This window comes from Eschscholzia californica, unplaced genomic scaffold (assembly GCF_041429995.1).
Source record: "Eschscholzia californica isolate CP2 unplaced genomic scaffold, dmEscCali1.0.p SCAF_2, whole genome shotgun sequence".
Taxonomy (NCBI): domain Eukaryota; kingdom Viridiplantae; phylum Streptophyta; class Magnoliopsida; order Ranunculales; family Papaveraceae; genus Eschscholzia; species Eschscholzia californica.
Genome location: NW_028238309.1, coordinates 18,787,981 through 18,799,998, shown reverse-complemented (window position 1 = coordinate 18,799,998; position 12,018 = coordinate 18,787,981). Strand labels below are relative to the sequence as shown.

The 12,018-nt window shown below is 31.2% G+C and overlaps 1 long non-coding RNA gene across 2 annotated transcripts; it reads right to left on the bottom strand.

Moving 5' to 3' along the window:
* Positions 1–1,724: 1,724 nt before the first annotated feature.
* Positions 1,725–7,465, bottom strand: LOC147556683 (uncharacterized). Of its 2 annotated transcripts, XR_015233527.1 has the most exons (14): positions 7,330–7,465; positions 6,998–7,072; positions 6,703–6,796; positions 5,951–5,982; positions 4,875–4,916; positions 4,647–4,743; positions 4,538–4,585; positions 4,181–4,280; positions 3,489–3,596; positions 3,291–3,349; positions 2,962–3,007; positions 2,640–2,735; positions 2,084–2,128; positions 1,725–1,947 (listed from the first exon to the last, which is right to left on the bottom strand). It is a non-coding gene; the product is annotated as an uncharacterized LOC147556683 (long non-coding RNA). The 2 variants fall into 2 exon arrangements; XR_015233526.1 differs by lacking the exon at positions 6,998–7,072 and having other exon boundaries at positions 7,330–7,449.
* Positions 7,466–12,018: the final 4,553 nt, after the last annotated feature.

The following is a 12,018-nucleotide window of genomic DNA, read 5'->3' as shown; positions in this document are numbered from 1 at the left end:
AGTCACAATCAATGATGAACACATAAAGACGTAACATTCCATACATGTAAGTTAAAATGTTATAACTATACTTCTAAGATTCAATCCTGCGTTTGATATCGAATGATGATAAATTTGATATAGCCCATCACGACAATGCAACCATGTTGTTAGTCATGATAGAATCCAACCCATACCTCGTATCCTTGTTCGGTTTGATTATGACTATACTTCTGAATTACAGAAGGATAGAAGAGAGGTTTAATATTGCACAAATGAGATCTTAATGTCTTTTCTTGGTCCACAGAAATGGCGAGGCCAAGACCCATTTAAAAATAATAGAATTGGTTAAAAGGTCGATGTTAAAATTCCAGTGAATTTCAGAGTCACTCAAATCTAACAAAAGATCATAAAGACCAATCGGATGATCAATAAATGGGCTATTTTAATGCGAAATTCTGCAAGAATAAGAACAACAGAAGAATTATATGAAGAAAAATCAGAGAATAATAATACCTTGTAAGTTTTTCTATATATCCTTTTAGTAAACATGGCGAAGCTAGAAAATTATGAAAAATGGAAAAGAAAGAGAGAAGAAAAGATATCGGCTTAGAAGTCATGGTGAAAGCTGAAACTCTAAGATCATAAAAGTCGAAGCAGAGATACAGCAAAGTAAAATGTTTTAGTTTTCTGAAGTTACATGTTCTTGTAGACAACTAAAATGGGAAAATTGCGAGCATATGCGTAAATAAAATAATTAATTGAAGAAAAATCCGTTTCTCCGTTAGTAATTAGACAGAATGATCTTCAAATGAATATACAAAAGAAAAAGTCAAAGATATAAATGAAACGAAAACGTATGAAGCACACTTAAATTTTGATCTTAAAGACCAGGATAGATACTCACTTTGATTAAAGAATAAGCTTTCACTAAAGAATAATTTGTCGAATTAAATTAAGAATACATAACACACTTCTGTCAAAGAAAGAAGCTCTCGCCACCCCCACCTATGATAAAATTTGAAGAATCAGACCAAATATAAGTTCAGTTAAGGATGAAGAATCAAAATTAATAAAACAATAAGTAGAACTTTAGGGTAATAAACCTGAAATCTCACAATCATTGCAATGAAATTATCTTTTATTAGTCTAAAATTGCAGCCAAATAATAAAAACCGAATAAAATATAGGATTGAATACGAAGCTCTGAATTTCAATAGGTGAATGAAAAATCGCTTTAAAACACCAAAATATATGAAAAAATAAAAAAATTACATTGTCGAAATATTAATTTCTCCGTAAATGTACATTAGATACGCTTACATTCTTATTTTTCACACTTGGTATTCTTTTCATTGTACTTTCAATTTTTCAGATTAGTGTAATGGTTTGGGGTATAACGTTTGTCACAAGTTATTTAAGGTTTTGAGATTACAAAACTATTTTTAATTTTAGTGTTCTTAAATCTATTTAGAAAAAGTATTCTGAAAAGCTTTTGGTTTTCTTTTTCGGATAACAAACTACGGAAAACCTTAAGTTTTCACTTGTTACTAAAAACATTAACAGATTGTATAGTTATTAGATGTAATTTTACATGAAATTTCAAGTCCAATTATTTGCAATCAATTTAAACTCCCTACTATCGAAGAAAGAAGAATCAATTCAGACTCCAACTTGGGTGCAACAGACATAAAGTAGACTATTCCGAATTTAAAGAGATCAAACGCTTAATATTTACAAAGTCATTTGAGATTTTGAAAGGTGATCCCATGTTGAACTCTAACCCAATAATGGAATTTTAATTTCACGGGTTCACTATAAGCAAGAGAAACAAGAAAACGTATTCGTTTGTGCAAATTATTTGATCCAATCGAAGGTCACTCTATCTCAGACGGGTCAAGTCCATATCCTTCCAAAGCATTCTGACAGGAATAGGGGAAGACATTTTTTAAACAAATTGGAACATACCTACAAAAACAAGACAAAATCAAATTCTGTACATCAATAAGCTAACCACACGACCATATTATGGTCTATTGAATCACCTTATCTTTTCAAATTCGAAGTCATGTTAATTATAAAAAAAATGATTGAAAATACTTACCAAGTGAATTTGATAAGAGACCAAGAGTAATTTGAAGACTTGAAACTGAAAAAGAGCAATAGGGAAATAATAAATACATTTCTTAGAAAGAAAACAAAATATTTAGTTATATATATTAGCAAGATTGGTTCCATCATCATAACATCCTAAATTCAAATTCAATTTGGTTGTGTTTATTAGCAAGAGTCACGAAAAATATCATGACGTCAGTTGTGAAACAATGAGCAAAGTGTTTAAGTTGATAACCACAAAGCAATAACTTTGACAGACGCTAACTACTCAAACATATGCAGCGTTTTAAGCTGTAGAAAATATTAATAAATCAATAGCTTCATCGACCCACCAAAATCATTTTAAGATCACGAATTATATTTCCGACTATTAAGACAAACGCGGGCTTGTCTGGTTCTTTTTCTTTTAATGTCGACATAATAAAAGACAACATTGGTGTCAATCAACCTCTTCAAACTAATTTAACAAACTCTATTTTTATCAACCTGATGAATAAAGAAACACATGCAGGATTCATGTGCAAATTAAAACAGAACTTTGAAACCTTAATCGCAAGTTATCTGATGAATGAGAATTGAGAAGGGCCATAAAGTCTTCGACATACGCTTGAGATAATCGTTGATTTGTCTTCCTCTATTTTCTAAGGAAGAGTTAAAGAAAAATTAGAATCTTGATAAACGGTAGTTGAAAATGTTAAAAAAAAACAAATGACTAAAGATCACCCTTATACAATCAAAATAACATATTTTTTCTAACGAAAACACATAATCCGAAGATAACGTTGTCAAAACAACCTATAATTAGAAATGGGATATACATAACAGAGCATACCCAAACTCTATATTGAAACAGTCTGAAATACATACCTCATAACCAACAATGGAAGATAAAAATGTTCATATATGAATCAACCTGCAAAAATGTGAACCGAACGAAAACAAATATAGATTCGACCAAATAAACAAATAAAAAATCACCCCAAAATTTGATTTCGCATTTTGCAATAACATAAGAGGAGATTGCAATAAATACAAAAATTATAGAAATAAAAATAAGAAAAGATGTGAAACAAAATATATAAAAGAAAATATGAATCAACTTACTTTACTATATTGTTAATCCATCATCAACGAGCAATAATAGAGTCCGAGATAATCAATTGAAAATGGGAACCAAATATAATAAAATTACTTACCTTACTCTTTATTCTTCAACATCTTGAAGAGGTATAAAAGTAACTCCTACTTGCAGTAGCTAGAGATGGTTGAAATAGAGATGAAGAATAAGAACCAAAGTTAGTATCTATAGTAGTGAGTAATAAACAATCAAAAACCTTTATTTAATCCAAAATAATCACAACCCAGAGCACCAAAATCGAGAGAGAGATAAATACGGGTGCAGCTCTGGACTTCATCACCTAAAGAAGAAGAAGGCGCCTTTTTGCCATGACCGAGACCTGTTGGCGGCCATCATCATCTTCTGAGGCTGACATATACCATATCTATAAACATGTAAATAGAGATGGATAGAAAAGTATGATTAAAATCTCATTAATTTTGTTCATTCGGAAAAAATAAATAAAGTTAAGATTAGTTAGACTACAGCTATGATTTTGTAACCCAAAATTGTGATAACACTTCAAAATCAATTGGTACCGATCAAAACTAACATATTTCAATTTTTCGAATTGCTTGATGCAAAGATGTTTCCTGCCTTCTTTTGATATACTTCTTATAAGAAAACAAAAACAATTGCACAAGCAAAAAAAGAAATTAACAAGAGAATATCCAAAACAATTGGTACTTCAAACCTGTATGAAACATTTTCTCAAACAGTTTGTGTCCAGATAAAGTGTAGTGGTCAAAATCCAGTTAACCTACAGAATTTTAATACTTTGAGGCAACAATTCAAGTAGAAGATCCGTTTTTTCCCATGGGAAATAAGAAAAGGAAACAACTTACGAGTTTGAGAAACCAAACAAGTCAGTTAGGCTAGGATGAAGAGCAAACTCGAGCAAGTTATTTAGGCTAACATGAGGACAAACTCGATGCAATAACCGCAGGCCATCGATTGGCGATTCCTTACCTAGAGCCACGCCCCCTGCCTAAATCCACTTCGAGCGCATAAACTCTTAAGCCTGGACCAGGTCGGGTGGGCTTCAAATTGGAAAAATATAGAGAGAGGCCTGCAAGAGGAGAGATGCAGAAGAATCGTGTGATATTTCATTTCAAATCCAAATATACCTACTTCAACATCAAATAGCAATGAGTAGGTTGCAGAAAATGGAAGGGGAAAATATGCCAGCAAAAAAATAGTTCTCTGAAACCTAAATCGTTACACTCCACTGTGTCTAACGCAATTCATCCTTGCTTGAATAACGCACAAAGAGGGAGAAAATAAGTAAGAAAATAAAAAAATTGACAATAAAAATGAGATGTTTACATTGTTACTGGTTGCAGTTGTAGCTTGTAGGACAACGACGTCTTAAACCTGGTCTTCTATCTTATCTGTGATTCTCTCCTGGATTCCTTACAACCCTTTCAGTAATAACCTCGAGCAACAGAAATTTGAGTGAAACTGAGAGTGGTGGCAGTAGAGGCGTTAAGGCGGGGGATAAGCAACCATGGGAATTGTTGGGGCCATGTGCTCTAGAAAATCTTTGAAATATCACTATTAGTTAAAAACTCAAAGAGTTGAGTCCAAACAAGACGTTAGTTTTGGACTTATCTAATAAGAAGGTTGAGCTGAGATGAAAAATTAAAAAATAAAAGAAAATTACCTGAACTACAAACTCTCATCTCCAACAGTTAGAGAATATGTTCTGTCAACAAAAAAAAAACAGTTAGAGAGTATTAATATATGTTTTCTTACGATAACGCATCATTCCGGAACAAATGCTCAAGCCAAATGTAACAAAAGTTTAGGTGATAGTTTAAAGACAATGAGGAGACAATCAGTCTGGAAAGACAAGCAGTTCATTGAAAGCTGAGGGAGAGACCCACCATTTATAATTGGAAGCTTGGCTTCGTAATGATCTGTCAAACCCTCATGCTTTTAAAACTTAACCTAAAAATCATTGGAGAGGTTGTCGAATTTTGCAGCAACTTTATCAACATCTGCTTCCGTTAACACATTAAACCGCCTATAATGCACAGAGATAACAAATTTGGTGTTCGTTCCCCATGATAACCTCATAACAAATGGAATCAATGAAGGAGCGTGGAAAGAAAGTTGGAATATTTATTGAGATCATATCACCACAGACCACTAACTATATAATTTAACTAAAAGTGGCTCACATAGTATCAATTCAATGCACACCAACGATAGGACAACAACTTTGATATTAGTGAATGTAGAATATACAGGGCACTTTACGAAAAATTTCATCTAAAGAAACAACATTGTTTTCCATTTAAGATGGTATTAAGGAAATACAATGAAGTTTCGGGCGTGAATGGCAGTCCTGTTTTTACTGTTTTCCATTAAAGATGATATCCTCCTACCATGTGATTAGGTTTTTGAAGGAAAACATCATCTATGAAGCAACAAGTGGTTAAGTTCATAATAGTTTCACATAAAGGAAATTTCATCCTTCAAGTGTCTCTTTATTAAGTTGCTGCGTCCTTCAATTATTAGTTGAGAAATTTTAAATCAAATTTAAATCAGGAACTAATTAGCTAGGAAATCAATGTCAATAGAAGAAAAGTTAGGAAAGTGAAATTGTAACATTCGGTTAAGGTTTTGGACTGTCAAATCGTTTCCTAAAACAACCGAAAATCTAATATAATTCAGGAACAACTAAAAAATCTAATATAATTCAGGAATTGTAACCTTATATTGGAGTTTTCTTACCTGATTAAGTTGTTTCGTTCTTTGATTGTTTCCTGAAAACCATAAATAAAATTTAAATCAAGAAGTAGTAAATATATGAAAAGCTAGGAAAATGAAACTGTAACCACTGCTTAGGGCCTTCATCATTACAAATAGGTGTACCTAGCCATGTAAAGACAAATGCAGAACTTCAACAAAGTTGGCAGCAAATCATGTTTCATGTGTCACAAAATGACCTAAATTTGACCTTGGTATTTATCCAAGAAAAACCCATTTGTCTAAATACATTGTAGAGAACTAATTTAGCTCTAAATCTCTTCAACAAACTAACTACTTCAAGAAAGGCAGGATTCGAGGTTTCTTTGAATGTGAAACTACTGAAAACTCGATCAATAGAAAATATAACCACAACTGTGATTAGGTACAACTATTCTGATGTTATCCTCTATAATCAGTAGTGAGAGAGGCATAATTGAGGTCATTCTATTATTTGTTTTCCTTACACCCTCAATGGAGCAATTCAATTTTGTGATATAAAAAAGCTAATTAAAGAAAAACAAAAAGGGAGAAAGAAATCATTCACATATAAACTATGAATTATAAAGCTGAACAAATGTTAGTACCAATTGAGGTAAGGATCTTCTTTTCAGATTGAAACAAACCGATTTAAGTAGAAATGAAACAAGAAAGACAGAAAACATCAAAATTATACCCAAACAAAATCAAATTGAAGGAAAAAAGGAAGAATTTGGGGAAGGTATGATTTACTAAACCTCCAATTTGAACTCATCTTCCCCTTGTTTACCAGCTCGATCCATCAATTTAACAGTAATTTTTCTACCATCAGGAAGAACTCCCCGATATATCCTGAACACCAAGAAGTAGTAAATATAAGAAAAGCTAGGAAAATGAAACTGTAACCTCTGATTAGGGTCTTCTTCATTACAAATATAGAGCTAAGTAAAGAACGAGAAGAAGATTGTAACAAATGATGTTTTACTGTTCTTGAAAGATTTTGATTATGAATGAAAAATTAGTTTGATTGTTGAATAAAAAGAATAGGGTTACCCATGAGATTGACGTTTCTATTGAATCCAATTTTAGGACGAAATGAAGGAGAAGGCTTGGAGAGGAAGCAATGGGCTTGTAACCCTAAACAACTGAAAAAGATCCAGGATAATAACCTCTTGTAACCCTAAACAACTGATCATTAGATTTTACAAACTCTGATTGACTCCTAGCTCCAGTTTCATCAGGCAAATCGCGACTACCATGCAAATCAAATTTTCTTATAGCTAGTAGGGTTTCACTTTCATTATCATCATTGAAATTTCCAACCTCCACATCATAACAAATTACATATAACTTGTTATTAAAACAAATTAGGGTTCTAATAATACCTTTTTTTACAGGAAAGTCCCCATTGTTCTCCAATGTTTGTCTCCAGTCGACAAGAGAGAAGTAAGGAAGTAGGAAGAGAAGACGAAGAGATTTAAACGTGAAGGATTTAATGTCGTCGTTTCAATTGCCCTCAGTGAAGTTCAGCGGCTAAGATCAAGGGCCCTAATACGTTAGATTAGATTGAACGATCCAGATAAAAAAATAGATCTATGTGGCTGTGCAAGTCAGCATCCAACTCACCATTCTTTTGTCCTAGTCATATTTTAAGTAATTATTGTGTCCTAGTCACAAGGATCTGTTTTGTATAATAGATTTTAAAAAAATTTACTATTATACTCCCAAATGCAACTCCAATGCAACCAACGGTAAACTCAATGCAATACATATATTGTTTGTATGTTGACTATTGTACCTCCAATGCATGCAATGCAACCCCTCGACAACCCATTGCAACCTTGCAAGCCCAACAAAATCCATTGTAAATCAACTGCAAACTCAATACAACACTTTCTAAGTCCCATTATAACTTATTGCAACCTTATGCAACCCAACAACAATTAATCGTTGTTGATTTTCAAGACCCACTTGCGCCAAGAATAACAAGAGTTTATTCTTCCCCAACTTCACCAGATATTTAAATCGATAGATTCTCATTTCCGAATCCATTTTATCTTCAATCTCAACCACACCCGGTGGTGCCACTACTCTAAAGCAATTTCTGACGAAAGCAAGCTCGAAATTGTGTCGTTGATGCTGAAGACGTTGTCAGTGTCACCGCCATTTAGATTTCTTAATCTTTAGTTGTTCGACAATGATGATCAAACTGCATGAGAACAAAGAAATAATAGGGGTTGATTATGATCATTAAAGTTGCCCACTCTTTATAAGAAACAGTGAAGACCGTAAAAAATCATAGAGACATAAGGGCAATAGTGGAGAAAGGTTGGCAAAAATGGGGAAAAACAATTAATTTCGTTTTGACCACAATTGGTGACGGGCCCCCATAAATATGTGGCAGTTCATTTTGTCCTCAATACATTTCACTCAAAAATAAATATTTATATTATCTTAACTGCCATAAACAATATTCTTTTAGGCCATGTGTGGCGTGCCGGATTAGCGCGGCAATAGAATGTGATCCTCGGGAATCACGATCCAGATTATTGTTTGCTTCGCGGGAATGCAAAAGGAATCCTATTCCTCCAGGAATGGGATTGCCCCTTATGGATGTTACTATATGCAACTTCAGTTTTGCTAAGGACAACTATTAGACAAAAATAACTAAATAAAACTAACTAAAATTGTGTCCTAAATTGCTAACCAACACCAACACCAAAAATCAAGTATAACCGAGTCTCTCTTCCATTCTATACACAACTCTAAAAAAATTATTACACATAAAAAAAATCAAATATAATCAAATTTTTTCTCAAAATTCAAATTTCTATTACCATGATTACTTATTCATAAATAAAATTTATTCGAACATTAAATTAAAAGTTAACCAAATATTAACAAATAACAAAAAAATATTATATTCCAAGCAGAGCATTCCAAGCTATAATTTGAGGTAAAATCCAAAGAAAAAAAAATCAAATATAACCGAATTTTTTCTCAAAAAATATTGGGTTCAAAGAGATAGAGATAATACCTTTTATAATCCTAATAACTATGACTTAGTCAAGCTTAGTTTAATTTTTGGTTCCTCATGAACGGGTATATTTTCAACAAAAAAGAGTCCCAACGGATATTCATTCATAAAATCATACATAAAATCACCAAGTATCTTCTATAACCCTAACTACTGTGACTTAGTTAAGCTTAGTTTATACCTTAATAGTGTATATTTCATTAAAGAATTTTTGGGTTTATAGTCCAAAAAACGGGTCCTAATAGTAGATATAATCCTCTCTAATCCTAAAAAGGGTTTTAAAACCAAAAAAATAGTATAAATGGATATCTAGTCCATTTGGTCTCATCTAGAGAGAAAACACAAATCTCTAGAATAAATATTATTTCATAATCCCTAATCTAACCTTTCCATATTTTATAACTGATTTATCATCGAAATCTATGCATATCTTCTTCCATATTTATCTTCCGTATTTCTCTCCAATCATATTTCTATTCAAAGTAAGGATATCTTCATTATTATCTCCCATATTTCTCTCCAATCATGTTTCTATTCAAAGTAAGGATATCTCCATTATTTTCAGTAACGGAAACTCTTTATTTGATCGATCTAAAACCGATTTAGTTGACAAACCTCCATTAAACTCAGAAAATCTTCTTCTTCTACATTATATTGCTGTCCAAATTCATCATTTATCAGGTTTAATACTTTCGAAATCTTTATAAACACCATTGTTAATATCTAATATTTCTTCTTATAACTAAAACCCTAATTATTTCGCTCTATTATAAAACGTATCAAATTTATGATACATATCTATAAGATCTGTTTACTAATTCATTAACTTCGAATGTATGATGTTTATTTTCTCTCTCTAAAATTTTCATAACTGTTTAAGATCTTTATGTTTATTCCTTATTCAAAGATTCATAACTAAAACCCTAAAAATTTCATAACTGTTTAAGATCTTTATGTTTATTCCTTATTCAATGATTCCTTCATAGTTAGTATGTTATGTTTGCATCAAGTGATAATATCATATTTCTTTAGATCTATGTTTAATCTTCTATTGTTTCTGATATTTCGTGGGATCAGATTATCAATCATCAATCGAATGTTTGATGTTTATTTTGTTTCTCTCTCTTAAAATTTCATTTATGTTTCTGATCTTAATGTTTAATCCTTCAACTCGAGTTTGACATTATTGCAATCAATCATCATAGCAGATATCTTTAGATTTGGAGTTTAAGCTTAATGATATTCTCATTTTTTTCTTCAGATCTGGTTTTCAATCCGTACGGATTTATGAAACATTTGTTCTTTCGTACGGTTACTCATTACAGTACATGTACTTTATCGTAAATTACCACAATTTATAGTAAATTATGGGTAATTTATAGAACATTGCCCGTGCTTTAACACCAAAACAGTACTCATTTCATTAGTAGAAATACTTCGCTTTACTATGAAATCTCGTGTACTTTGCAATAAAGTATATATAATTTACGTATATCTTCATGTGCTTACCATTATGTATATAATTTACGTATAAGTGCACATAAATTGTGTTTTATTTATTTATCATTACGTGTACTTTTCACCCAAAACAGTAGCCTTGATAAGTTAACCAAACTACTCAAAACCTTCAAATGTCGTAAAAAATTGACAAACATTATATATAATTTACGAAACTGTACATGTAGTTTATAATACAATATATGATTTTTTTTTTAATGTATGTATATTTATGTGTGTAGATTTGATATACCAGATGAAATTTTAAAGAGAATCATCAAATCAAAGTGAGTCAACGAAACTAATGGAGAGTACATGGATGGGCACCATTTTTGAACTAAAGAAGATTTTGTACTTTTTTTTGTAACAGAATGTAAAGGATGTGTAATGTAAAAAAAATTATGTGTAATGTAAAAGAAATTATGTGTAATTTATTGAACAAGACCCACATACATTTGATAAATTATGTTGTATACTTGACAAATGATGGTTTCCTCGTCATCAATAATACATAATTTACGTATTTGTTTCATAATTTGTATTCTATGTGTGTTTATGTATGAGTAAAAACGAAAACATATGTTGCTTTAATGTTCCCAGAAAAATATACTATTTCCAAAACTGAAAGTTAAGTGAGAGAAAGTGATATATATGTTTTGTATATTAACCCCCAAATCACGCTAAATTAATCCTAGAAAATATACTATTTCCAAATCTGAAAGTTAACTGAGAGAAAATTGATTTGAATCGAAAAAAATTTACATAGTAAGAGAGAGAAAATTGATTTGGTTTCCAAATCTGTAAAGAGAGAGAAAATTGATTTGGTTACGATTTTTGTTTTGAATTGATTTGGAAATAGATTTGTTTTCCAAAACAGTTAGAAGATAGAGAAAAATCAATTTCGGATTTATACGTTAGTTGCTTTAAATCCCCTAAATCACGCCCACATTAGAAACATTCCAAATTCACCCTGGAAAATTAAAAATCCCGTGATTTTTGTAGGAGGGACATGGACGGTAGTTCTCTCATAAAGAATGGGTTATTATGTCCATAATGTAAAAGGACTAAATATCTATGTTTTGGGAAGATTGGATCATAAACCTTTTTTGAATATTATTTTGGTCTATATACCCACGGACCCTTCATTAAATCAAATCGTGTTTATAGATTAGAATTTTGGTTTATCAAGTCCAACGGGTATTTATAGATTAGAATTTTGGTTTATCAAGTCCAACGGATATTGTTCAAAAAAAAAAATCTAACGGATATATTTTCAACAAAAAAAAATCCCATGGGATATTCATAAAATCATAAAACATAAACTCACTATGTATATTTTTAAGCTTAGTTTAAACTTTAATAATGTATATTTCATAAAATCATACTACATATAAATAATGTATATTTTTTAAAACCTATAACACGTTTAAGTATTTTATTTAAATATTAGATAACACTAATACAACCAATTTTATTTTTGTTTGATAATTTAATAAAAGAAAAAATTGTGTCTAGTAAATAATTTTGGGAAGTTAAAACA